Source organism: Vigna unguiculata, unplaced genomic scaffold (genome assembly GCF_037176805.1).
Source record: "Vigna unguiculata cultivar grain cowpea cultivar isolate G323 ecotype 2 unplaced genomic scaffold, ASM3717680v1 ptg000254l, whole genome shotgun sequence".
Classification (NCBI taxonomy): Eukaryota; Viridiplantae; Streptophyta; class Magnoliopsida; order Fabales; family Fabaceae; genus Vigna; species Vigna unguiculata.
In genome coordinates, this window is record NW_028196890.1 from 5,001 (window position 1) to 32,500 (window position 27,500).

Consider the following 27,500-nt stretch of genomic DNA (forward strand, 5'->3'; position numbering starts at 1 on the left):
CAGGTACAAAAGGAGTTCAAGTACAGATTGCAGGACGTATTGATGGAAAAGAAATTGCACGTGTCGAATGGATCAGAGAAGGTAGGGTTCCTCTCCAAACCATTCGAGCTAAAATTGAATATTGTTGTTATACAGTTCGAACTATTTATGGAGTTTTAGGGATAAAAGTTTGGATATTTTCGAAATAAAGAAAAATATGTCCTTCTTTCTATTCAATAATTCAATGTCCTATTTTGATTTTATATAAAACAAAAAAGAAAAAATTACTCGATTTTGATTCTCAAAAATTTATCTATTTTATAAGATTGAATCGACTAAAAAAAGAAATTAATCATTTTATAGAGGATTGCCATGCTTAGTGTGTGACTCGTTAGTTTTTTAGAATGATTAAAAAAAAAAAAGAAACCGGTTAATAGTATCAATTCATTTAAAAAGAACTAATAACCAACACATCACTTCGGATTATCTAGATCTAAAGAATTAGTCAAAAGAAAAAAAATTTAATAAAAAAAGAATATAGCAACTGAAAAATTGTGAAAGATAAAAGAAAAAAAAGATTATTTAGTTGTAAAGCAATAAAAATATATAGATAAAAGAAAAGGTGAAAGAAAGAGATTAAAATATATCAATGATATAGAATTCGAATATGTAAAGGTCTATGGGTCATCTCAGAAAAGATAGTGTATTAAAGCATCCTTAAAAATAAAAAAGAATAATATATATATTTTTTTTTTATTTTTAATGTCAATAAATTAAGAGCTCTGAATCAAGAAAAACTGATAATATTGATTCACGAAAAAAGAAATGAATATTCTATTCTAAAAAAATTTTATTAATTTTTAGCTATGAGAAAGGCTCCATTGTCGAATTAAAACCTAACCATTAATCGAGAGGCGATGGGAACGACGAAACCTGCAAATACTTAAGACTTAAGATTTTATTAAAAAAATCTTAAAGAAAACAAATCTTAATGATTTCTTAGGTGGGATGGCGGAAGAAACCTAAAAACAATCCATTTTTTAGGAGTTGTACCCTACATTAACATCTGAATTTCATTACATCTGAATTTGAGAATAAAAGAGTAAATATTCGCCCGCGAGAATTTTTCTTTTATTGAATTTTTTTATATTTTTGCCAATTCTAAGAATCGATATTGAAAACAAGATCTAAAAATTTCGAAGATTGTATGAAATCTCAAAAAATACCGAGATTTCGTTATTTACTAAACATATGACTATTTCTATTATTTTATCGATTAGATAGAATCTATATCCATATAGATATAGATATTTGAATTACTTCATTCGCGAGGAGCCGTATGAGGTGAAAATCTCATGTACGGTTCTGTAATAAAGATGGAATTGAAAAACAACCATCAATTATAACCCCCAAAGAACCAGATTTCGTAAACAACATAGAGGAAGAATGAAGGGAATATCCTATCGAGGTAATAATATTTGCTTCGGAAGATATGCTCTTCAGGCACTTGAGCCAGCTTGGATAACATCTAGACAAATAGAAGCGGGACGGCGGGCAATGTCAAGAAATGTTCGCCGAGGTGGACAAATATGGGTACGTATTTTTCCAGACAAACCGGTTACAGTAAGACCTACTGAAACACGTATGGGTTCAGGAAAAGGATTTCCCGAATATTGGGTAGCTGTTGTTAAACCTGGGAAAATACTTTATGAAATGGGTGGAGTACCAGAAAATATAGCAAGAAAGGCTATTTCAATAGCATCATCCAAAATGCCGATACGAACTCAATTCATTATTTCAGGATAATAAAAGAGAACCAAAGAAAATAGGTCTTTAGAATGAAAAGAAAAAAGGCAATAATAGGTTCCTTTTTTTTTGAACACAAAATATTTTTACTTCCTTTTTTAGATTGAAATAATAAAAAAATGATATGATTCAACCTCAAACTCATTTGAATGTAGCGGATAACAGCGGAGCACGTGAACTGATGTGTATTCGAATCCTAGGAGCTAGTAATCGACGATATGCTTATATTGGCGACATTGTTGTTGCTGTAATCAAACAAGCAGTACCAAATACGAACTTAGAAAAATCTGAAGTGATCAGAGCTGTAATTGTACGTACTTGTAAACAACTAAAACGTAGCAACGGTATAATAATTCAGTATGATGATAATGCTGCAGTTATAATTGATCAAGAAGGAAATCCAAAAGGAACTCGAATCTTTTGCGCAATCGCCCGGGAATTGAGACAGTTAAATTTCACTAAAATAGTTTCATTAGCACCTGAGGTATTATAAGAGGAAACCACGATATGGATATATTCTTTTTTTGTGAAATAGATAAATGTATCTATTTTATCTCAAAAATATATCTTTTGTAATAATTATTATTTTGAAGAATTCGTACTTATAAGTTTTAGAAGTAGCCATTTTTCTTTATTTCAGATTTATACTTGAAAACCTAAACAATATCTATATCTATCTATATATAGATATGGGCGAACGACGGGAATTGAACCCGCGCATGGTGGATTCACAATCCACTGCCTTGATCCACTTGGCTACATCCGCCCTTATAGTAAAAATGATCTATATCTCAAATTCTACCTTTTCATTATCCTTTTTTTTCTAACAAAGGAAAAAAAAAAAGATAAGGAATCATTAAATCAATCAAAAACGTATGTATAAATCTATAGAAATCTAAAAAAAAGATTACTAATCCAATATCCAATATAAAGGAGCAATATTAACAAAGTTGATATTGCTCCTTTATTTTTAAACAAAAACTCGTCTACTTTAAATTAAGATCAAAATTTTATCCATTAACAGATGGAGCTTCCATCGCAGCTAGATCTAGAGGGAAATTATGAGCATTACGTTCATGCATTACTTCCATACCAAGGTTAGCTCGGTTAATAATATCAGCCCAGGTATTTATTACACGACCTTGACTATCAACTACGGATTGGTTGAAATTAAAACCATTTAAGTTGAAAGCCATAGTGCTGATACCTAAAGCGGTAAACCAAATACCTACTACAGGCCAAGCAGCTAGGAAGAAATGTAAAGAACGAGAATTGTTGAAACTTGCATATTGGAAGATTAATCGGCCAAAATAACCATGAGCAGCTACAATATTATAAGTTTCTTCCTCTTGACCAAATCTGTAACCTTCATTAGCGGATTCATTTTCTGTGGTTTCCCTGATCAAACTAGAAGTTACCAAGGAACCATGCATAGCACTGAATAGGGAGCCGCCGAATACACCAGCTACACCTAACATGTGAAATGGATGCATAAGAATATTATGCTCAGCCTGAAATACAATCATAAAATTGAAAGTACCTGAAATTCCTAGAGGCATACCATCCGAAAAGCTTCCTTGACCAATAGGATAGATCAAGAAAACAGCAGTAGCGGCTGCAACAGGAGCTGAATATGCAACAGCAATCCAAGGACGCATACCCAGACGAAAACTAAGTTCCCACTCACGACCCATGTAGCAAGCTACACCAAGTAAGAAGTGTAGAACAATTAGTTCATAAGGACCGCCGTTGTATAACCACTCATCAACAGAAGCTGCTTCCCAGATCGGATAAAAATGCAAACCTATAGCCGCAGAAGTAGGAATAATCGCACCAGAAATGATATTGTTTCCATAAAGTAGAGATCCAGAAACAGGCTCACGAATACCATCAATATCTACTGGAGGGGCAGCGATAAAAGCGATAATAAATACAGAAGTTGCAGTCAATAAAGTAGGAATCATCAAAACACCAAACCATCCAATGTAAAGACGATTTTCGGTGCTGGTTATCCAATTACAGAAGCGACCCCATAGGCTTTCGCTCTCGCGTCTCTCTAAAATTGCAGTCATGGTAAAATCTTGGTTCATTTAATCATTAGGGACTCCCAAGCACAAAAATTCTCTATAATGCGAGAATTTGAGGACTTGTTATTCAACAGTATAACATGACTTATATACCAGTGTCAACCAATACTAATATCCATAGTATGTTCTTATTCATTAGTATGTTCTTATTCATTTCGGTTTATCCGAATTTACCTTGTTTATCCCATTTCATTGATTCATAAAAAAAGTTTATTTTCTATATATCATTCTATTTATAGAAATAGAGAATAGAAATATAGATATAATACAACATCGATCTACAAAAATGAGTTGCCCGGGACTTGAACCCGGAACTAGTCGGATGAAGTAGATAATTTATTCTTGAATAAAATTCAACAATAGAATAAAACAAGAAAAAATCCCTCCCCAAGCCGTGTTTGCAGTTTTCATTGCACACGGCTTTCCCTATGTATACATCTAAACCTTAATTACTTGCCTAGCAAAAGACTCTAAGAAAGTGAAATATAATATTTAATTCATTAACCCCGAATCTTGACTCTGACTACATGAGCATTTCAAAATCCTATATATAGATATAGAAGACTAAAAAAAATGATTTTTTTATCCTCATTGAATAAAAAGAAGGAAGTTCGTTTTATCAATTTACACCGATTTAAAAAATAACATAACCTATTTTCAATTATAAATAATTGACGAAATCGTTTCTTAAAAGAATATCCAAATACCAAATACGACCTCTATAAAACCTACGCAAAGTAAAAGAAGTTCTTGGAAAAATCAAAGAAAAAAGATCTTCTTCTGTAAAAAATTCTTGCAATAATTTTTCTGAACTTAATTTTTTCAAATAAATGCGCACAGTACTTTTATGCTTACGAGCCAAAGTTTTTATACAAGAAAACCGAAGTATATATTTTATTTGATAGAAACTCTTTTTTTTTGCAGATCCATTGTAATAATGAGAAAAATTTCTGCATATGCGCAAAAACCGGTCAATAATATCAAAATCAGATAAATTGGCCCAAACCGGCTTACTAATAGGATGACCCATTACATTACAAAATTTTGTTTTAGCCAATGATCTCATTAGAGGAATAATGGGAACTATTGTATCAAGTTTTTTTATAACAATTTTAATAAGAAATGAATTTTGCAACATTTGACTTCGTACTACTGAAAGATTTAGTGGAATACTTAAAAAATAGCCTAAAAAGTGAAATGAATACTGAGATAATTCGTTTATATAGATCGTTTCTAGTCCAGCCCAAATATCAAAATGACATTGCCATAAATATATAAAATAGTATTTCCATTTATTTATCAAAAAAGGAGTATTCTTTAAAACCAGAATTGATTTTCCTTGATATCTAACATAATGGATGAAAGTATCCTTAAAGAAGAAGAAAGTATATGAACAATTCTTAGTAGATACTTCTACAAGATGTTTTATTTTTTCATAGAAAAAAATTCGCTCAAAAAAAACGCGAAAATGTTTTAACTGTAACTGAGAGGATTTGTTACGTAGAAAAAGAAAGATAGATTCATATTCCCATACATATAAATTATATAGGAACAAGAAAATTCTTCGATTCCTTTTTGAAAAAAAAGTAAAAATCCATTTTTTTGGAGGAAAAAGACTATTCCAATTATAATAGTAATAAAAAAACAACCTTATTAAATGAAAGAAAGAGACATCTTTTATCGAATATCGCAGGATTTGAACCAAGATTTCCAGATGGATAGGATAGGGTATTCGTATATCTGACTTATGATTTAAATATATCAGTTGATCTTCGAAAAAGGGAAAGATCGAATGAATTGATTGAAAATTTTTATAAGATTTTACGATTTCTAATCCCCTTAAGGAAGAGCTAAATAATTGTAGAGAAAATAGAATCTCCACGACGATACCAAAACCTTCTAATATTATTTGAGAAAAAAAATGATAATTATAACCCACAAAAGTATTTTTTTTAGAATCATTAACAAAAAGAATGAAATGAGTCTGTTGATACATTCGAGTACTTAAACGTTTTACAATTAGTAAACTAAATTTATTGTTATAATCGACATTTTCTATAAAAAAGGACTCATGAGCATAAGCTAGTCCATAAATAGATTCCCGAAAAAAAAGTGGGTATAGGATGTCCTGGTATCGAGATCTACGGAGTTCTAAATATGCTTGATATTGCTCCATTAAAAAAAAAAAAGTCTATTTGGTCAAACAAAGAATCAGAGATTCATTGGATTATCAAATGATACATAGTGCGATATGGTCAAAACAGAAAATTATAGGTATAAATATATACCTAGAGAAGTAAAACCCATTAACGGACTCTCTCTAATCGATTTTTTGCCTAATTTTTGTTCTAGGATAACGAGCTAATTAAGAATCCTTTATTTTTTTTTTACCTAATCGCTCTTTTGATTTTGGAAAAAATATCTTTATCAATATACTCTTTCTTTTACACATTTATCGCTACCCCAAAATACCAAAAGATAATGGAAAATAGCTATATAGTTAGGACTCATAACAAAAATAAACCATTCACCAGAAAAGCTTTTCCCACATCAAGCACTAACCTATTTTTAACGTACAATTAGATGGGGTAATGATCCAAATAAAAAATAAATGAAAGCTCGATGCTTTTTGTTTCCCTATTAGAATTAGAACCACCAAGTTCTATCCCTTTATTAATCAAACCCAACGGAATTTTTTTTGTTACGAGCCAAAAATTCAAACAAAAATTTGAGCTGGATCCTAAAAGAATGAAATATTTTTAGAATTCTTCATTGATACGACATGCTACTTTTTCCAGTCATTCCTTTCTGGATCAGTCGTGGTTTTACAAGCTCTACCGATAGTATCGACGAACCCATTGCTTCATAGAAATGCGTAAAAAATAGAGTCGCTCTTAAAAGCCGAGTACTCTACCATTGAGTTAGCAACCCCATTACAATTTAAAAAATAAGGTGGATATTTATACCCAATCGCAATCAAAAAAATAAAATTACAAAATTGAATTGTCTAAAAAACTAAAAAAAGATATACCACCTATTTAAATACTATGTTCTTGAAATACTATGTTAGAGTTATCCATTATTATTATATATATAAGACTATATATATATTGGTATATATAGATCTAATATTTTCGTATATATATTCGTGTTTACCTTTCAATTCACTTACTTATTCATTAACAAAGTTTTTCTTGTTTGTCTCGCAGAAAGAAAACCAATGAACCTACCATTTGATGAAGTAATAACGCCTATTTAACGTAAGTAAGGTGATCAATTTATTCACGATCGGATTATATTTATTTGATACAGTGTTGTCAATATTAGTATTGAAAAAAAAATACAATCGAATAAATACAATCGAATTAATAAGATTTTCAATCTTATTAATTCGATTATTAGTATTATGTTAGAATTACTTATAAGAAAAATTATTTAAATATATATATATCTTTTTTTATTCTAAAATGATATTCTAAACTAAAAAAACGTATAAAATTATAGAAATATAGAAATCAATAGGAAAATACAAATTTCATATAGAAATGGAACAACTTCCCTATTATGTGAAATTCACATCGAAAAAGGCAATAGCCAGTTTCCCTTATAAATTGTAATCACTTTTTTCGTAAAATATCGTCTACTTACTATGCTTCTATTCCAATACGAAAGATAGAAATCTGTTTAATAATTAAGTATCTTTGTATTCGGCTCAATCCTTCTTTTAGGAAAAGATTGTGCCGAGTTTAATTGCAATTAATCCAAAGTATCCATTGCTTCGAATTCAAATAGTATCCATTGCTTCGAATTCAAATTTGATCTCCTTCCATACTTCGCAAGCAGCAGCTAATTCAGGACTCCATTTGCTAGCCTCACGGATAATTTCATTACCTTCACGAGCAAGATCACGTCCTTCATTTCGAGCCTTCACACAGGCTTCAAGAGCTACTCGATTAGCTACAGCACCTGGTGCATTTCCCCAAGGGTGTCCTAAAGTTCCTCCGCCAAATTGAAGTACGGAATCATCTCCAAAGATTTCGGTCAGAGCAGGCATATGCCAAACGTGAATACCTCCCGAAGCAACAGGCAGAACACCTGGTAGAGAAACCCAATCCTGAGTGAAATAAATACCACGACTTCGATCTTTTTCAACAAAATCATCACGCAGTAAGTCAACAAAACCTAAAGTGATATCTCTTTCCCCTTCAAGTTTACCTACTACGGTACCGGAGTGAACATGATCTCCACCAGACAAACGTAATGCTTTAGCTAATACACGAAAGTGCATACCATGATTCTTTTGTCTGTCGATAACTGCATGCATTGCACGATGTATATGAAGAAGTAGACCATTATCTCGGCAATAATGAGCCAAGCTAGTATTTGCAGTGAATCCCCCTGTTAAATAATCATGCATTACGATAGGAACGCCTAATTCTCTGGCAAATACAGCTCTTTTCATCATTTCTTCGCATGTACCCGCAGTTGCATTCAAGTAATGCCCTTTGATTTCACCTGTTTCAGCCTGTGATTTAAAAATCGCTTCAGCACAAAATAAGAAACGGTCTCTCCAACGCATAAATGGTTGGGAATTCACATTTTCATCATCTTTGGTAAAATCAAGTCCCCCACGAAGACATTCATAAACAGCTCTACCATAATTCTTAGCGGATAACCCCAATTTAGGTTTAATAGTACATCCTAATAGGGGACGACCATACTTGTTCAATTTATCTCTCTCAACTTGGATGCCGTGAGGCGGACCTTGGAAAGTTTTAATATAAGCGGTTGGGATTCGCAAATCCTCCAGACGTAGAGCACGCAGTGCCTTGAACCCAAATACATTACCGACAATAGAAGTAAACATGTTAGTAACAGAACCTTCTTCAAAAAGGTCTAAAGGATAAGCTACGTAAGCAATATATTGATTTTCTTCCCCAGCAACAGGTTCGATGTGATAGCATCGTCCTTTGTAACGATCAAGACTGGTAAGCCCATCGGTCCACACAGTTGTCCATGTACCAGTAGAAGATTCGGCGGCTACCGCAGCACCTGCTTCTTCAGGTGGAACTCCAGGTTGAGGAGTTACTCGAAATGCTGCCAAGATATCAGTATCTTTGGTTTCATACTCAGGAGTATAATAATTCAATTTATAATCTTTAACACCAGCTTTGAACCCAACACTTGCTTTAGTCTCTGTTTGTGGTGACATAAATCCCTCCCTACAACTCTTGAATTAAGAATTCTTGAAACAATAAGGTCTACTCGATATGACTTAGGAGTTAATGAAATCTTTTACAAAAATCAACTACTATTATCAATTAATCCCAAAGGTTCGTTATGTTATTATTAAATTAAACGATGGTATTTGATTTGTCAAATACATCATTATTGTATACTCTTTTCTATGTATGGCGCAACCCAATCTTTTTTTTTTTTCAATTTGATCTTATTTTTTAATTTTGAAATCGAAAGATCTAATCTAAATAATAATAATAATTTATTCTTAATCTTGACAGTGATATATGTTGTCTATGTAAATCCTAGATGTAAAAATAGGCAGCTTTCTCCCCGGAAAATAAAAAAAGAGGTCAAAAAATAGGGAAACAGAGGGTAAGTCTAAAAAATTGTCTACTGAGGAAATACGAAAGCCAATGATAAAAAAAATGAATTCTAAATTAAGGTACAGGTTCGAATTCCATACAGAATATAGATGATATTTTCTAGAATGATAGAAAAAAAGAAAAGACTTTCGAAAGATTTTATCCAATTGAAATTTTCAAAATAACTGCAGTAAGCTTAAGAATTCAATAATTGAATTTGAATAAGTAAGTAAACAGTTAAAGAGGATTGATGGAATAGTACCAAAAAAATGGAGTACTAACTCCCATTTCTTATTTCTTTTTGAATTAACCGATCAACTTGCTTTCTTATCGAACATTTCTTTTTGATTTAAAAACTTTTTCGGAAAAAAAAATTGGCTTTTGATATGCGAATAAATCCTCCTACTTCCGGTCCTGAAGTTTCTTCGATTGAAAAAAAAAATCTGGGACATATTGACCAAATAATTGGTCCGGTACTAGATGTAGCCTTTCCCCCGGGGAAGATGCCTAATATTTACAATGCTCTGGTAGTTAAGGGTCGAGATACTGTTGGTCAACAAATTAATGTGACTTGTGAAGTACAACAATTATTAGGAAATAATCGAGTTAGGGCTGTAGCTATGAGTGCTACAGATGGTCTAATGAGAGGAATGCAAGTTATTGACACAGGAACTCCCCTAAGTGTTCCAGTAGGCGGAGCAACTCTAGGACGAATTTTCAACGTGCTTGGAGAGCCGATTGATAATTTAGGTCCTGTAGATACTCGTACAACATCTCCCATTCATAGATCTGCGCCTACCTTTATACAATTAGATACAAAATTATCTATTTTTGAAACAGGAATAAAAGTAGTAGATCTTTTAGCTCCTTATCGTCGTGGAGGAAAAATAGGACTTTTCGGTGGAGCTGGAGTGGGTAAAACAGTACTTATTATGGAATTGATCAATAACATTGCCAAAGCTCATGGAGGTGTATCTGTATTTGGCGGAGTAGGTGAGCGTACTCGCGAGGGAAATGATCTTTATATGGAAATGAAAGAATCTGGAGTAATTAATGAACAAAATATTGCAGAATCCAAAGTAGCTTTAGTATATGGTCAAATGAATGAACCACCCGGAGCTCGTATGAGAGTTGGTTTAACTGCCCTAACTATGGCGGAATATTTTCGAGATGTCAATGAGCAAGATGTACTTCTATTTATCGACAATATCTTCCGCTTCGTTCAAGCAGGATCTGAAGTATCTGCCTTATTGGGTCGAATGCCCTCTGCTGTGGGTTATCAACCCACTCTTAGTACTGAAATGGGTTCTTTACAAGAAAGAATCACTTCTACCAAAGAAGGGTCCATAACTTCTATTCAAGCAGTTTATGTACCTGCCGACGATTTAACTGACCCTGCTCCTGCTACGACATTTGCACATTTAGATGCTACTACTGTACTATCAAGAGGATTAGCCGCCAAAGGTATCTATCCAGCAGTAGATCCTTTAGATTCAACCTCAACTATGCTCCAACCTCGAATCGTTGGTGAAGAACATTATGAGACTGCGCAACGAGTTAAACAAACTTTACAACGTTACAAAGAACTTCAAGACATTATAGCTATCCTTGGCTTGGACGAATTATCCGAAGAAGATCGCTTAACCGTAGCAAGAGCACGAAAAATTGAGCGTTTCTTATCACAACCTTTTTTCGTAGCAGAAGTTTTTACCGGTTCGGCTGGAAAATATGTTGGTCTAGTAGAAACAATTAGAGGGTTTAATTTGATTCTTTCTGGAGAATTAGACGGTCTTCCTGAACAAGCCTTTTATTTGGTAGGTAATATCGATGAAGCTACTGCGAAGGCTACGAACTTAGAAACGGAGAGCAATTTGAAGAAATGACTTTAAATCTTTGTGTATTGACCCCCAATCGAATTGTTTGGGATTCAGAAGTGAAGGAAATCATTTTACCTACTAATAGCGGACAAATTGGAGTATTACCTAATCATGCGCCTATTGCCTCAGCTGTCGATATAGGTATTTTGAGAATACGTCTTAAAGACCAATGGTTAACAATGGCTCTGATGGGGGGGTTTGCTAGAATAAATAATAATGAGATAACTGTTTTAGTAAATGATGCGGAAAAGGGTAGTGACATTGATCCACAAGAAGCACAGCAAACTCTTGAAATAGCAGAAACTAATTTGAATAAGGCTGAAGGCAAGAGACAAACAATTGAGGCAAATCTAGCTCTTAGACGAGCTAGAACACGAGTAGAGGCTATCAATGTTATTTCATAACAAGTTGAAATTGATGCGTCCCAATATCCGAAAACAATAAAAAGAAAAAAGAAACAGTCAGAAGAAAAAAGTAAGTAGAAAAGCTTATTAGATACCACAGTCAAAGGTATCTAATAAGTTATAACTATACCTTACCTACTATTGGATTTGAACCAATGACTCCCGCCGTATGAAAGCAATACTCTAACCACTGAGTTAAGTAGGTAATTTAGGACTCCTCCTCAAAAAAAAAAAAAGAAGAGTACCCATCTATCAGATTAATTGATTATAAATGTAAAATTACTGATAAGCAATACCAACCCCCGTTCAAGGGATTCGATCATGTAATATTCATCTTGACAAGCAATTATCTTCATACTATGATAAAATATGTATCAAAAACACAAGGGCTGTAGCTCAGTTAGGTAGAGCACCTCGTTTACACGAGCGCCAATGCTTTTTTTCAGAGGAGTTCATCTTGTAATTAAAAAAGTTTATCTTATAGTAAGAAATCGGTGTCTTACTCCATTTTAAGGAACAAAACAAGAGAACACTAGCCTGACAAAGGGTTTAGCCATAAAATCGAATCCATAATTGATTTGAGATATTGATAAGGTGAATACCCATTTCTCGTCAATGCTAAACATAAAGGGTATAGGGACCTAAAAAAGATTATCTTTTCTTCCTATTTTATGAACTTTAAGGTGTATGAAGTGTCATTTCTTATCTTCTATTTTAATTTTAGTAGGTGGATAAAGAGTCCATTTAACTTAAGTTGATCTAGGCCAGAAGCAGACCTACGTCAAGATAATCCTTCTTTGAAACACTTTGGTAGTGCTCTTTGATTGTTATACAAATAAAAAAGAAGAGCATAGGGAATCATCTCTTTATTCTTTACTGTAAAAAAAAAAAAAGATGGTGGACTAACTAATATTTTTATCAGTTAATGAAAAAGCTCAATGCAAAAAAAAATGCATGTTGGGTTTTGAAAACAATTTAAATCATTTAGATAATAATTAGTTTGATCTGTTTTACCGAGAAGGTCTACGGTTCGAGTCCGTATAGCCCTAATATTCCTACAGATACTAATAATATTAATACTATTTTGGATCGAATAGATCTCATTACTAAGACTATTACTAAAAAAAAAACAATTTGTAACTTTCTATTCGAACATATTCATATTCGATAGAATAATATTAATATTAGTATATTCAGCTAGTCTAAAAAAATGGAGACTTTAGACTAAAAATGAAAATGAATTTGGTATATTTTCTACATTCAGAGGAGTACTTTTATGTTTCTTCTTTACGAATATGATATTTTTTGGGCATTTCTAATAATATCAAGTTTGATTCCTATTTTGGCATTTCTAATTTCTGGAATTTTAGCCCCCATTAGCAAGGGACCGGAAAAACTTTCTAGTTATGAATCCGGAATAGAACCAATAGGCGATGCTTGGTTACAATTTCGAATCCGTTATTATATGTTTGCTCTCATTTTTGTTGTTTTTGATGTTGAAACGGTTTTTCTTTATCCATGGGCAATGAGTTTCGATGTATTAGGGGTATCCGTATTTTTAGAAGCTTTCTTATTCGTGCTTATCCTAATTGTTGGTTCAGTTTATGCATGGCGAAAGGGGGCATTAGAATGGTCTTAATTCTTGACTATTTAGACAATTAGAAAAAAAAATATTGAGACAATTATGAATTCCATTGAGTTTCCCTTACTTGATCAAACAACCCAAAATTCAGTTATTTCAACGACATTAAATGATTTTTCAAATTGGTCAAGATTATCCAGTTTATGGCCGCTTCTTTATGGTACGAGTTGTTGCTTCATTGAATTTGCTTCATTAATAGGATCACGATTCGATTTTGATCGTTATGGACTAGTACCACGATCGAGTCCTAGGCAGGCGGACCTAATTTTAACAGCGGGCACTGTAACTATGAAAATGGCCCCTTCTTTAGTTCGATTATATGAACAAATGCCCGAACCTAAATATGTTATTGCTATGGGAGCCTGTACAATTACGGGGGGGATGTTTAGTACCGATTCTTATAGTACTGTTCGAGGCGTAGATAAGCTAATTCCTGTAGATGTATATTTGCCGGGCTGTCCACCTAAACCGGAGGCCATTATAGATGCTATAACAAAACTTCGTAAGAAAATATCTCGAGAAATATATGAAGATCCAATGAGTTTTCAACGAGAGAATAGATGTTTTACTACCAACCATAAGTTTCATGTTGGATACAGTACTTATACTGACAATTATGGTCAAGAATTTTTCTATCAACCGCCATCTACTTCAGAGATATCGTCTGACACATTTTTTTAAAGTACAATAATAAAAAGCAATTCCTTTTTTAAAAATTTCATCGTATTTTAAAAATTTCATCGTAATAGAAAATACTAATACCAAACTCATAAAAAAAATTTAGGAGAAGCAAAAAATGCAAGGTCGTTTGTCTTCTTGGCTAGTCAAACATGGACTAATTCATAGATCCTTGGGTTTCGATTACCTAGGAATAGAGACTTTACAAATAAAGCCCGAGGATTGGCATTCCATTGCTGTCATTTTATATGTATATGGTTACAATTATCTACGTTCTCAATGTGCCTATGATGTAGCACCCGGAGGACTCTTAGCTAGTGTATATCATTTTACAAGAATAGAGTATGGTATAAATCAACCCGAAGAGGTATGCATAAAAATATTTGTATCAAGAAAAAATCCCAGAATTCCTTCGATTTTTTGGGTTTGGAAAAGTGCGGATTTTCAAGAAAAGGAATCTTATGATATGTTGGGAATCTCTTATGATAGTCATCCGCGTCTAAGACGTATTTTAATGCCCGAAAATTGGATAGGATGGCCTTTGCGTAAAGATTATATTGCTCCAAATTTTTATGAAATACAAGATGCTCACTAAATGATAAAAATAATAAACTAATCCAAACTTCTGCAACCCCAGTCAAAGAATATAAGTACATTCTGTTATAGATCAGACAAAATAATTGATTGACATTAAATCAGGCAGAGTAATGGAAGTTGCATTCAGATATTATTATGTGAGAAATCACAAAATTCAGAAATAATAGAATGAATAATTATAGGGTTTAAAATAGGATGGATAGGAGTTTCTTAAGATTCTAAAACAAAAACAATACTGAGTTCTTATCAGCCAAGCCAATAAAAGAAATAGGATGAACTGCAAAAATTCTTTATCTTTATAATAAACTAATTCTTTATCTTTATAATAAACTATATAACGTGCACATCACCATCAATTATACGGCCACGAAAAAAAAAACACAAAGAAAAGGGCTCGATTCTATTTTGGTAATCCTTCTCAGATGAATTCTTAATATTCTCACTCCACCCCAGAACTTCGACTTTTAGGTCTTTTAACCAACTAATTAAACCACTCGAATATTATGGAAATAGAAACCTTTTTTTGTATCGCAGAAAAAAAAGGAAAAAAATAGATAAAGAATTCATTATCTATATATCTATATCTATATATATATAGATACTATAGATAAGCGAATATACCTAATAAAAAATTGCATCTATTCTTTAATCATCTAGGAAAAGTATATCTACAGATACCTAAATAGATCAAAGAAATATGTTATGTATCAGAATCTAGAAGAACACAAATTTGTATGAGTATCTATCCCCCATATTCATTAAAATGAATATGGGGGATAGATACTCATACAAATGAATCTTGTGTCAGGAACCAGATTTGAACTGGTGACACGAGGATTTTCAGTCCTCTGCTCTACCAACTGAGCTATCCCGACCATTCTTGAAGCTTAATACTTTGATTTTAAAAGATTTTTAAAATCTATGTTAATGAATCTATATCAACTAAGTAAAAAAAAAGTTTGTAAGTGAGTTTCCGCAGTAATAATTATTTTTTATTGTTAATCGTTAATTACGCATATGAAAATTCCTTGCTAAAAAATAAGATATTAATTTATACATTTCTGATTAAAAAAAATTCTATGTGTTTCACATATATATTTATATCTATTCCAAAACTCGTCCCTTGTCATTATGATAGATAAGAAAATTATGATAGATAGGAAATTGATGAAAATAAAAATTCCAATTTCGTTGGGAAATAATAAATCGAATAAAACACATAAATAAGGACTTCAAGATAGAGAGGATATAGGAAAAAAATTAGAAAATGAAAAAGTATTTTTGGGGATAGAGGGACTTGAACCCTCATGATTTCTTAAGTCGACGGATTTTCCTCTTACTTTCAATTTCATTGTTGTCGGTATTGACATGTAGAATAGGACTCTATCTTTATTCTCATCTGATTTATCAGTTCTTCAAGGGTTTTAGCCGATTATGATGAAGTGAATAATTTCATCAATAAATATTCCATCTTTTCTTCAACTTCGAATTGATTTGATTCACATTTTTCATTTGTGAATATTTTTATCACAAATAGATCTTCAATAATAAAATAAAAAGTAACAAATTGAAAGAGTATTTCAGTATATATATATGTTTCTAAATGTTTATCTTTGATCCATTCCTGTAATTTTGGTGAAAGGATTCTTTTACTAATGCAATAAAAAAAGTCGTCAATTTCGTTTGTTAGAACAGCTTCCATAGAGTCTCTGCACCTATCCCTTTTTTATTATCACTTTCTGAATTTTTATTTGTTTTCAGAAAACAGGATTTGGCTCAGGATTGCCCATTGTGAATTCCAGGGTTTCTCTGAATTTGAAAATTATTACTTGGTAAGTTTCCATACCAAAACTCAATCCAATTAAGTCCGTAGCGTCTACCAATTTCGCCATATCCCCATCTTTTTTTTTATTTGAATCTGATTATAATAGAATGCTTTTTTTTTCATTTCTATTATGAGAATTATGCGGGAACTTTTGAATTCATTAAATACATATTATTTTATTAAATATTAAAAACCCCTTTCTCCAATTTTATAGATTTTATTTCATCTATATTGGATACCTTTATTTGTTTGAATCAGAACTAATTCTAATATCTATATATTAACAATTCAATATACACAGATATAGACCACATATCTACTTATCTTCTATGTACCTACTTATCTTCTTTTTTCATACAATTTAGAATACTCGAATGGTCGATTCTTTTTTTTTTTTTGTTTTTGCTTAAAAAAAAAAAGAAAATAAACAATCCATTTATTCATATACAATTTATATAACTAAAACGAATCTAGTGGCTAAAAAAAACCATTCTTTTAATTGAATATAATATAGAATTAGACATTTACTTAGAAATATGGAATTCCTTAATAAATATTTACTAAAATTTATATTTATTCAAATTTACTTTAAGTACTAATAAATAATCTTTTTGAAAGAAATCAATTTAATAATATATATCTAGAATAGTAGATCGAAATAAATTATATTAAATAAATTATATTAATATAATATTAATTATTATCTTGCACTTTATGTTATCAGATAAAATAAATAATAGAAATAATAAAAATTGGGTTTGATTTTCTATATTTTCTTTCTCTATTTTTGATGTTTGTATTAATTTGAATTTTGTTATAAATAACTAAAAATTGATAACTAAGATCCCATTCAATTCTTCTGCATATGTATATTTCGTTTACATTAGCCGGTTTAGCTCAGAGGTTAGAGCATCGCATTTGTAATGCGATGGTCATCGGTTCGAATCCGATAACCGGCTTTTCTCTATTTGTTTTTTACATAATTGATAATATCTTTTTTAGAAATAAAAAATTGGAGAGAGTTCGATCTCTGCGGAAGAAATCAAGAAATTAACCTACTTTTTTGTATTCTTTTATATACAATAAATTCGGATATTGATAAAATTCATCTAATTCTTCTTTGTACTATAAAACTTTAGTAGATTTCGCTTCATTTAGAATTCTATAATATTTTTCATTTCGTTTAGTTTTCATTTCGATTTATAAGATTTTTCATTTTAAAAAAGGAGTTTTTATGTCACGTTACAGAGGACCTCGTTTCAAAAAAATACGTCGTCTAGGATATTTACCAGGACTTACTAGTAAAAGGCCAACAGTCAAAAACGAATTTCGAAATCAATTGCGCTTCAGTAAAAAATCTCAATATCGTATTCGTTTAGAAGAAAAACAAAAATTGCGTTTTCATTATGGTCTTACAGAACGACAATTGCTTAAATACGTTCGTATCTCCGGAAAAGCTAAAGGATCAACTGGTCAGGTTTTATTACAACTACTTGAAATGCGCTTGGATAACATACTTTTTCGATTGGGTATGGCTGCGACTATTCCTCAAGCCCGCCAATTTATAAACCATAGACATGTTTTAGTTAATGGTCGTATAGTGGATATACCAAGTTATCGTTGTAAACCTCAAGATATTATTACAGCAAAGGATGAACAAAAATCTAAAACTCTTATTCAAAATTATTTTGATTCAGCCCCCCATGAGAAATTGCCAAATCATTTGACTGTTCACCCTTTCCAATATAAAGGTTTAATTAATCAAATAATAGATAATAAATGGGTTGGTTTGAAAATAAATGAATTACTGGTTGTAGAATATTATTCTCGTCAAACTTAAACTTAACTAAAATAACAAGAGTTTTTTTTACAAGGATTTTCTGCTATTCATATATCATAGACATGGATATGCGAAAATTTTTATTCCTTGCCCACCCGTTATCCACTATTTTTTGTATTACCGAAAAATGAGGAATATAAAGTTGTCCATATCAACAAACAAATTTGAAATATGAAATAATGGTATGCATTGGGATGAGTAATATTGATGAATTTGGTAAAGATTCGGAAAGAGAGGGATTCGAACCCCCGGTAAACAAAAAGCCTACATAGCAGTTCCAATGCTACGCCTTGAACCACTCGGCCATCTCTCCTATATAATGATGCCCAGAAACCGGTTGAATGTTGAATAGTGAATCAATCCTATTTTTCATAAATGCATAAAACCTATTCAAACTATAAAAATACAAAGTAAAATTAAAAAAAAACCTCCTACAAGGTCTTAGGATAAACAAATTTGATTGATGAGTTCATTTTTACGTTATTTCGCACTGTATTATAATTATACAATTCCTTTATTTGTGGGATTGATTTCTCACACCATGATTAATTAAATTATAGAATGGATTTCTACCTATGCCTAGATCTCGGATAAATGAAAATTTTATAGATAAGACCTTTTCAATTGTAGCCAATATCTTATTACGAATAATTCCGACAACTTCAGGAGAAAAAAGGGCATTCACTTATTACAGAGATGGTGTGATTTGATTCCATTTTTTTTGACCGATTTCGGTCAAAAAAAAATGGAATGGAAAAACCCCACGCGTGTTGAAGGTGAAATTTGTAAATAAAAGGATTAATTCCTTCTGTCGTGTATCCTCGATTAATGAAGCCTTATATGCTTGAATTTTAGGTTTCTAGTATTAAGCGAAAGGTTATACCTATACTTATGGGGTTAGGTCAACCCCAAATTACTAGTACTGATAGGCAACATTGGGAAAGAAGCACTACGCTTGGGAATCAAGGACACGAAAACTTTGTATCTATCTATATCCATGGCTTATCGAGATTGGGACTAACAGGAATGGTTGGGACAATAAATATCCATCTCGTTCATATTTTGGATACCCATAGAACCATCGAAGATTATTGAGGTGACTAATTCCAGGAAATTAAGCAGCGTAGAGGACAAAGAAATTGTTGAAGTTCTTATTTTTTTTTATCAAGTACCTACATACTTAATGTTAAGAAATAATTTTTGACAGGAAGGTTGGCTAGAGATTTATTGTAAAAACACTAGCTCTGTTCAGTTGAGAATGAGAATACTGGAATATTTTTTGATTTGATGGATTTTTCTCATTACACACATAAGGGGGGAGCCGTATGAGATGAAAATCTCACGTACAGTTCTGGAGCGGAGATTCTTTGAACCGAATGACGACCGTAACGGATGTCAGCTCAATCTGAAGGAAATTATGCAGAAGCTTTACAGAATTATTATGAGGCTATGCGACTGGAAATTGATCCCTATGATCGAAGTTATATACTTTATAACATAGGCCTTATTCACACAAGTAACGGAGAACATACTAAAGCTTTGGAATATTATTTTCGGGCGCTCGAACGAAACCCATTTTTACCCCAAGCTTTTAATAATATGGCCGTGATCTGTCATTACGTGCGACTATCTCCACTATAGAAAGAAAAAAGAAAAGAACAAGCAAATCCACAAATTTTAATATAAGAAATATAGAAATATAAATAATTATAAATAAGAAAGGCTTTCTACATATATATATCGTTCAAAACAACGATTTTTATCAGCTGTAGCAAAGAAACTTCATAGAAGTAAAAATATGAAGAAATCGATATGTCTAGATACCCTCTTTTTCTATGGATAAAAGATCTAATTGATAAAGGAAGCATCGTAAGGATCAATTAACACGGTTTTCAATCGATATAATAAAAACTGCTTCCTTATCTCATGATAAATAAAGAAGTCAGGAATCCACTTATGTAATAAAAAGGATCCCCTGGTATTTTGAGCAGCGGTGTAGTATCAAATCCCAAAGATAGAAAGTATTTTCTCTTTACTTATAAGAACTTATAAGATAAGAAAGAAAAAACTTTTACCAAGATTCTATAGAAATGAATCTATCATATATTTTTGTATATGATATATAAAATCGAGATAGTTACCTTTCAGAAAATTAGAATTAGGGCGTTAATGCCAATGCTTGATTCCCTTTTCTGAAGGTAGGAGAAAAGATAAAACTAAAAAAAAAGATGAAATTCTTTGAAATTCTTTATTTATTAGTAAAAATGAAAGTTTGAAACTCATATTAATAATTTCTTTTTTTCTTTTAGTTAACTTCAAGATAATAGAACAAAAAAAGAATTGACTACTGAGCCGTATGAGTCAGGAAATTCTCAAGTACGGTTCTAAGGAAAGGAATTGACTCACCTATTTCGACCGAGGAGAACAGGCCATTCGGCAGGGAGACTCAGAAGTTGCGGAGTCTTGGTTTAATCAAGCCGCTGAATATTGGAAACAAGCTATAGCTCTCACCCCCGGTAATTATATTGCAGCACAGAATTGGTTGAAGATCACAGGGCGTTTTGAATAAGAACACTCTGTTTCTTTTTTTTCTTATATATTTATCTATCTATATAAAGATATAGATAGATAAATATATATTGTTATAAATTCTTGTTTCTTGTCCCTATCAAATTCAAAAATCATTTCTATAGGAACGACCAATCACATAATTTAAATATATCCCTTCTAATTTTGTTCGATTTTGTCTAGTATTTCATAGAAATAAACGAGATGTGGATACAGTAGATAATTTTCTCCTTTTTTCTGTTATTTAAACTAATATTCAATCAAATTAAGAAAAGAGACCTTCAAAAAAAGAAATAAAATATAGGTATATTGCCTAATAATGAATGCTAATGCCTGCTCAATTTGAAATAGAGTACATACTTATACTTTATCTAAAAAAAAAAATAAAATCTAAGGAATAGAATTAGAATAAAATCTGAATACATTTGATTAGGCTGCACGAAAAATTATTGAACTTCCATTCAGAGTTCCCAAAAAGGTCTTAGAAGATTAAAATAGGTCCGTTGAGCGCCTCACTCTTATGTCATAATAGATTCGAACACTTGCCCCGAATTGACTTCGAGATCATAATTGTTCTAGTGAAAAACTAAAGAAATGAAATTTACTAAGATATCCAATACATGAGAGATAGGAGAGAACAAAACTCAATAGAAACATCTCTAATAAGTTCACTAATTCTGTTTTATGTTGGCAGGTCTCTTTGTATGTGTTGTCTGGAAAGAGGAGGACTCAATGATTATTCGTTCACCGGAACCAGAAGTTAAAATTTTGGTAGATAGGGATCCTATAAAAACTTCTTTTGAGGAATGGGCAAAACCTGGTCATTTCTCAAGAACAATAGCTAAGGGACCAGATACTACTACTTGGATCTGGAACCTACATGCTGACGCTCATGATTTTGATAGCCATACTAATGATTTAGAGGAGATTTCCCGAAAAGTTTTTAGTGCGCATTTTGGCCAACTCTCTATCATCTTTCTTTGGCTGAGTGGCATGTATTTTCATGGTGCTCGTTTTTCCAATTATGAGGCATGGTTAAGTGATCCTACTCACATTAGGCCTAGTGCTCAGGTGGTTTGGCCAATAGTGGGTCAAGAAATATTGAATGGTGATGTAGGGGGGGGGTTCCGAGGAATACAAATAACCTCTGGTTTTTTTCAGATTTGGAGAGCATCTGGAATAACTAATGAATTACAACTCTATTGTACTGCAATTGGTGCATTGGTCTTTGCAGCCTTAATGCTTTTTGCTGGTTGGTTTCATTATCACAAAGCTGCTCCAAAATTGGCTTGGTTCCAAGATGTAGAATCTATGTTGAATCACCATTTGACAGGGCTCCTAGGGTTGGGGTCTCTTTCTTGGGCAGGACATCAAATACATGTATCTTTACCGATTAACCAATTTCTAAATGCTGCAGTAGATCCCAAAGAGATACCACTTCCTCATGAATTTATCCTAAATCGGGATCTTTTGGCTCAACTTTATCCGAGTTTTTCCGAGGGAGCAACCCCATTTTTTACCTTGAATTGGTCAAAATACGGAGAATTTCTTACTTTTCGTGGAGGATTAGATCCAGTAACTGGAGGTTTATGGCTGACCGATATTATACACCATCATTTAGCTATTGCAATTCTTTTCTTGATAGCGGGTCACATGTATAGGACCAACTGGGGTATTGGTCACAATATAAAAGACATTTTAGAGGCACATAAAGGTCCATTTACAGGCCAGGGTCATAAAGGTATATATGAGATTCTAACAACGTCATGGCATGCTCAATTATCTATTAATCTAGCTATGTTAGGCTCTTTGACCATTGTTGTAGCTCACCATATGTATTCTATGCCTCCTTATCCATACCTAGCTACTGACTATGGTACACAACTGTCATTGTTTACACATCACATGTGGATTGGTGGATTTCTCATAGTCGGTGCTGCTGCGCATGCAGCGATTTTTATGGTAAGAGATTATGATCCGACTATTCGATACAACGATCTATTAGATCGTGTCCTTAGACATCGTGATTCAATCATATCACATCTTAACTGGGTATGTATCTTTTTAGGTTTTCACAGTTTTGGTTTGTATATTCATAATGATACCATGAGCGCATTAGGGCGCCCTCAAGATATGTTTTCAGATACTGCTATACAATTACAGCCGATCTTTGCTCAATGGATACAAAATACCCACGCTTTAGCACCTGGCACAACAGCCCCAGGTGCAGCAACAAGTACCAGTTTGACTTGGGGAGGTGAAAATTTAGTAGCAGTGGGCGGTAAAGTTGCTTTGTTACCTATTCCTTTAGGAACTGCGGATTTTTTGGTCCATCATATTCATGCATTTACAATTCATGTAACAGTATTGATACTCTTAAAGGGTGTTCTATTTGCTCGTAGTTCACGATTGATACCGGATAAAGCAAATCTAGGTTTTCGTTTCCCTTGTGATGGACCTGGAAGAGGGGGGACATGCCAAGTATCCGCTTGGGATCATGTCTTCTTAGGACTATTTTGGATGTACAATTCAATTTCCGTAGTTATATTCCATTTCAGTTGGAAAATGCAGTCAGATGTTTGGGGTAGTATAAGTGATCAAGGGATAGTAACTCATATCACAGGAGGAAATTTTGCGCAGAGTTCCATTACCATTAATGGGTGGCTTCGTGATTTCTTATGGGCGCAGGCATCCCAGGTAATTCAGTCTTATGGTTCTTCATTATCTGCATATGGTCTTTTTTTCTTGGGTGCACATTTTGTATGGGCTTTTAGTTTAATGTTTCTATTCAGCGGGCGTGGTTATTGGCAAGAACTTATTGAATCCATTGTTTGGGCTCATAATAAATTAAAAGTTGCTCCTGCTACTCAGCCCAGAGCCTTGAGCATTGTACAAGGACGTGCTGTAGGAGTAACACATTACCTTCTAGGTGGAATTGCCACAACATGGGCATTCTTCTTAGCAAGAATTATTGCAGTAGGATAATAGCTAGGAGGATTTGAAAATCATTATGGCATTAAGATTTCCAAGCTTTAGTCAAGGCTTAGCTCAAGACCCCACTACTCGTCGTATTTGGTTTGGTATTGCTACCGCACATGACTTCGAAAGTCATGATGATATTACTGAGGAACGTCTTTATCAGAATATTTTTGCTTCTCATTTCGGGCAATTAGCAATCATTTTTCTGTGGACTTCCGGGAATCTCTTTCATGTAGCTTGGCAAGGTAATTTTGAGACATGGGTACAGGATCCTTTACATGTAAGACCTATTGCTCATGCAATTTGGGATCCTCATTTTGGTCAACCAGCTGTAGAAGCTTTTACTCGAGGGGGTGCTCTAGGTCCTGTTAATATAGCCTATTCTGGTGTTTATCAGTGGTGGTATACAATCGGTTTACGTACTAATGGGGATCTTTATACTGGAGCTATTTTTCTATTAATACTTTCTATTATATCTTTAATAGCAGGTTGGTTACACCTACAACCAAAATGGAAACCGAGTGTTTCGTGGTTTAAAAATGCCGAATCCCGCCTCAATCATCATTTGTCAGGACTATTCGGAGTAAGTTCCTTGGCTTGGACAGGGCATTTAGTTCATGTTGCTATTCCGGGGTCCAGGGGGGAATCCGTTCGATGGAACAATTTATTAGATATCTTGCCGCACCCCGAGGGATTAGGTCCATTTTTTACAGGTCAGTGGAATCTTTATGCTCAAAACCCAGATTCCAATAATCATATATTTGGTACCCCTCAAGGAGCAGGAACTGCTATTCTAACACTTCTCGGAGGATTTCATCCGCAAACTCAAAGTTTATGGTTAACTGATATTGCACACCATCATTTGGCTATTGCGTTTATTTTTCTAGTTGCTGGCCATATGTATAGAACTAATTTCGGGATTGGTCACAGTATTAAAGATCTTTTAGAAGCACATACTCCTCCGGGGGGTAGATTGGGGCGTGGGCATAAGGGTCTTTATGATACAATCAATAATTCAATTCATTTTCAATTAGGTCTTGCTCTAGCCTCTTTAGGGGTTATTACTTCCTTGGTAGCACAACACATGTACTCTTTACCTGCTTATGCGTTTATAGCGCAAGACTTTACTACTCAAGCTGCCTTATATACTCATCATCAATATATAGCAGGCTTCATTATGACAGGGGCTTTTGCTCATGGAGCTATCTTTTTTATTAGAGATTATAATCCAGAGCAGAATCAAGATAATGTCTTGGCAAGAATGTTAGACCATAAAGAAGCTATCATATCCCACTTAAGTTGGGCTAGCCTCTTTCTGGGGTTCCATACTCTGGGACTTTATGTCCATAACGATGTCATGCTTGCTTTTGGTACTCCGGAGAAACAAATTTTGATTGAACCTATATTTGCCCAATGGATACAATCTGCTCATGGTAAAACTTCCTATGGGTTCGATATACTTTTATCTTCAACGAACAGTCCGGCGTTCAATGCGGGACGAAGCATATGGTTGCCTGGTTGGTTAAACGCTGTAAATGAGAATAGTAATTCTCTATTCTTAACAATAGGGCCTGGAGACTTCTTGGTTCATCATGCTATTGCTCTTGGTTTACATACAACTACTTTGATTTTAGTAAAAGGTGCTTTGGATGCGCGTGGTTCTAAGTTAATGCCTGATAAAAAAGATTTTGGTTATAGTTTTCCTTGTGATGGCCCGGGACGAGGCGGAACTTGTGATATTTCCGCTTGGGACGCATTTTATTTGGCAGTTTTCTGGATGTTAAATACCATTGGATGGGTTACTTTTTATTGGCATTGGAAACACATTACACTATGGCAGGGTAATATTTCACAGTTTAATGAATCTTCTACCTATTTGATGGGATGGTTAAGAGATTATCTATGGTTGAACTCTTCACAACTTATCAATGGATATAACCCTTTTGGTATGAATAGTTTATCAGTCTGGGCATGGATGTTCTTGTTTGGACATCTTGTTTGGGCTACTGGATTTATGTTCTTAATTTCTTGGCGCGGATATTGGCAGGAATTGATTGAAACTTTGGCATGGGCTCATGAACGTACACCTTTGGCTAATTTGATTCGATGGAGAGATAAACCAGTGGCTCTTTCCATTGTGCAAGCAAGATTGGTTGGACTAGCCCACTTTTCCGTAGGTTATATATTTACTTATGCAGCCTTCTTAATTGCCTCTACATCGGGCAAATTCGGTTAATTGAATTCTTTATTATATATATCTGGCAAGAATCTCATTTCCTTCTATAGGGAAGAGAAGCCACTTATACATCTAGGATCCGACTTCTATCATTGATGCTAATAGCAAATTAACCATTATGGCAAGGAAAAGTGTTATTCAGAGGGAAAAGAAGAGACAAAAATTGGAACAGAAATATCATTTGATTCGCCGATCCTCAAAAAAAGAAATAAGCAAAGTTCCGTCGTTAAGTGAGAAATGGGAAATTCATGGAAAATTAGAATCACTACCGCGTAATAGTGCACCTATACGTCTTCATCGACGTTGTTTTTCGACCGGAAGACCGAGAGCTAATTATCGAGACTTTGGATTATCTGGACACATACTTCGGGAAATGGTTCATGCATGTTTCTTGCCGGGTGCAACAAGATCCAGTTGGTAAGGATTTCCAATTATCTTCATTTTTTTCATTTTATTATCAGCGATCATAGGAGGGTCCCTTTACCGTTATGTATAAATGGTTTATTCTATTTATATAGATATGGTAAAGGGACGCATTCCATCTTTGTTTTTGTTCATTAGTTATCAATTCTTTTCTTTATCGCGGAGTAGAGCAACTTGGTAGCTCGCAAGGCTCATAACCTTGAGGTTACGGGTTCAAATCCCGTCTCCGCAACTTTTTGAATTTGATAAAAAAACAAGGTTTCAAGAAGAAGGGCATTATACGCAGTAAATTCTATGGCATTTTTCATACTATGACTATTAAATACATAGGGCGGATAGCGGGAATCGAACCCGCGTCTTCTCCTTGGCAAAGAGAAATTTTACCATTCGACTATATCCGCGTTTTCATTGTACTTGATATGCGATTCTATTTATACAGAGATGGGCCTGATATTCTATATAGGGATATAGGGATAATGAAAAAGAAATTTAGATAATAGATATTGTCTCCCAAATAAAATATTTTCTATTACTATTCATTTTTATCAAGAATTCCCATTTCTATTATTACATTTCTATTATTATATATGGTTTTTTTCTATATATCTATATAATTGAATTGAAATTATCATTCTATCGAATATTTTGATTTACTTTTTTCTTAAAAAAGTAAGTTCCTATTAATAAAAAATTATATTTATCTATATAGAGATACAGATAGATATTCTATATTATTAAATACTAGACGACGTATAAATAGATTTATAGTATTTCATTTGAATATTCTATTCATATCATATTAATATGAATAGAATATTCAAATGAAATTCAAATTTTTATAGTTCATTTTTTCTATTTTATTTCTTTTAGTTTCACAATGTACCACCATATAAGTATAAGATATAAGATTTTTCCAATAGAAGAAGTTTACTCCCCCTTAGAATGTAATGTGTTAT

General features: G+C 33.1%; 3 non-coding genes across 3 annotated transcripts; 1 reads left to right on the forward strand and 2 right to left on the reverse strand.

Moving 5' to 3' along the window:
* Positions 1-15,475: 15,475 nt before the first annotated feature.
* TRNAF-GAA (transfer RNA phenylalanine (anticodon GAA)) lies at positions 15,476-15,548 on the reverse strand. Its single transcript has one exon. It is a non-coding gene; the product is annotated as a tRNA-Phe (tRNA).
* Positions 15,549-17,384: 1,836 nt separating this feature from the next.
* TRNAT-UGU (transfer RNA threonine (anticodon UGU)) lies at positions 17,385-17,457 on the forward strand. The gene has a single exon. It is a non-coding gene; the product is annotated as a tRNA-Thr (tRNA).
* A 1,106-nt stretch (positions 17,458-18,563) lies between these two features.
* Positions 18,564-18,651, reverse strand: TRNAS-GGA (transfer RNA serine (anticodon GGA)). Its single transcript has one exon. It is a non-coding gene; the product is annotated as a tRNA-Ser (tRNA).
* Positions 18,652-27,500: the final 8,849 nt, after the last annotated feature.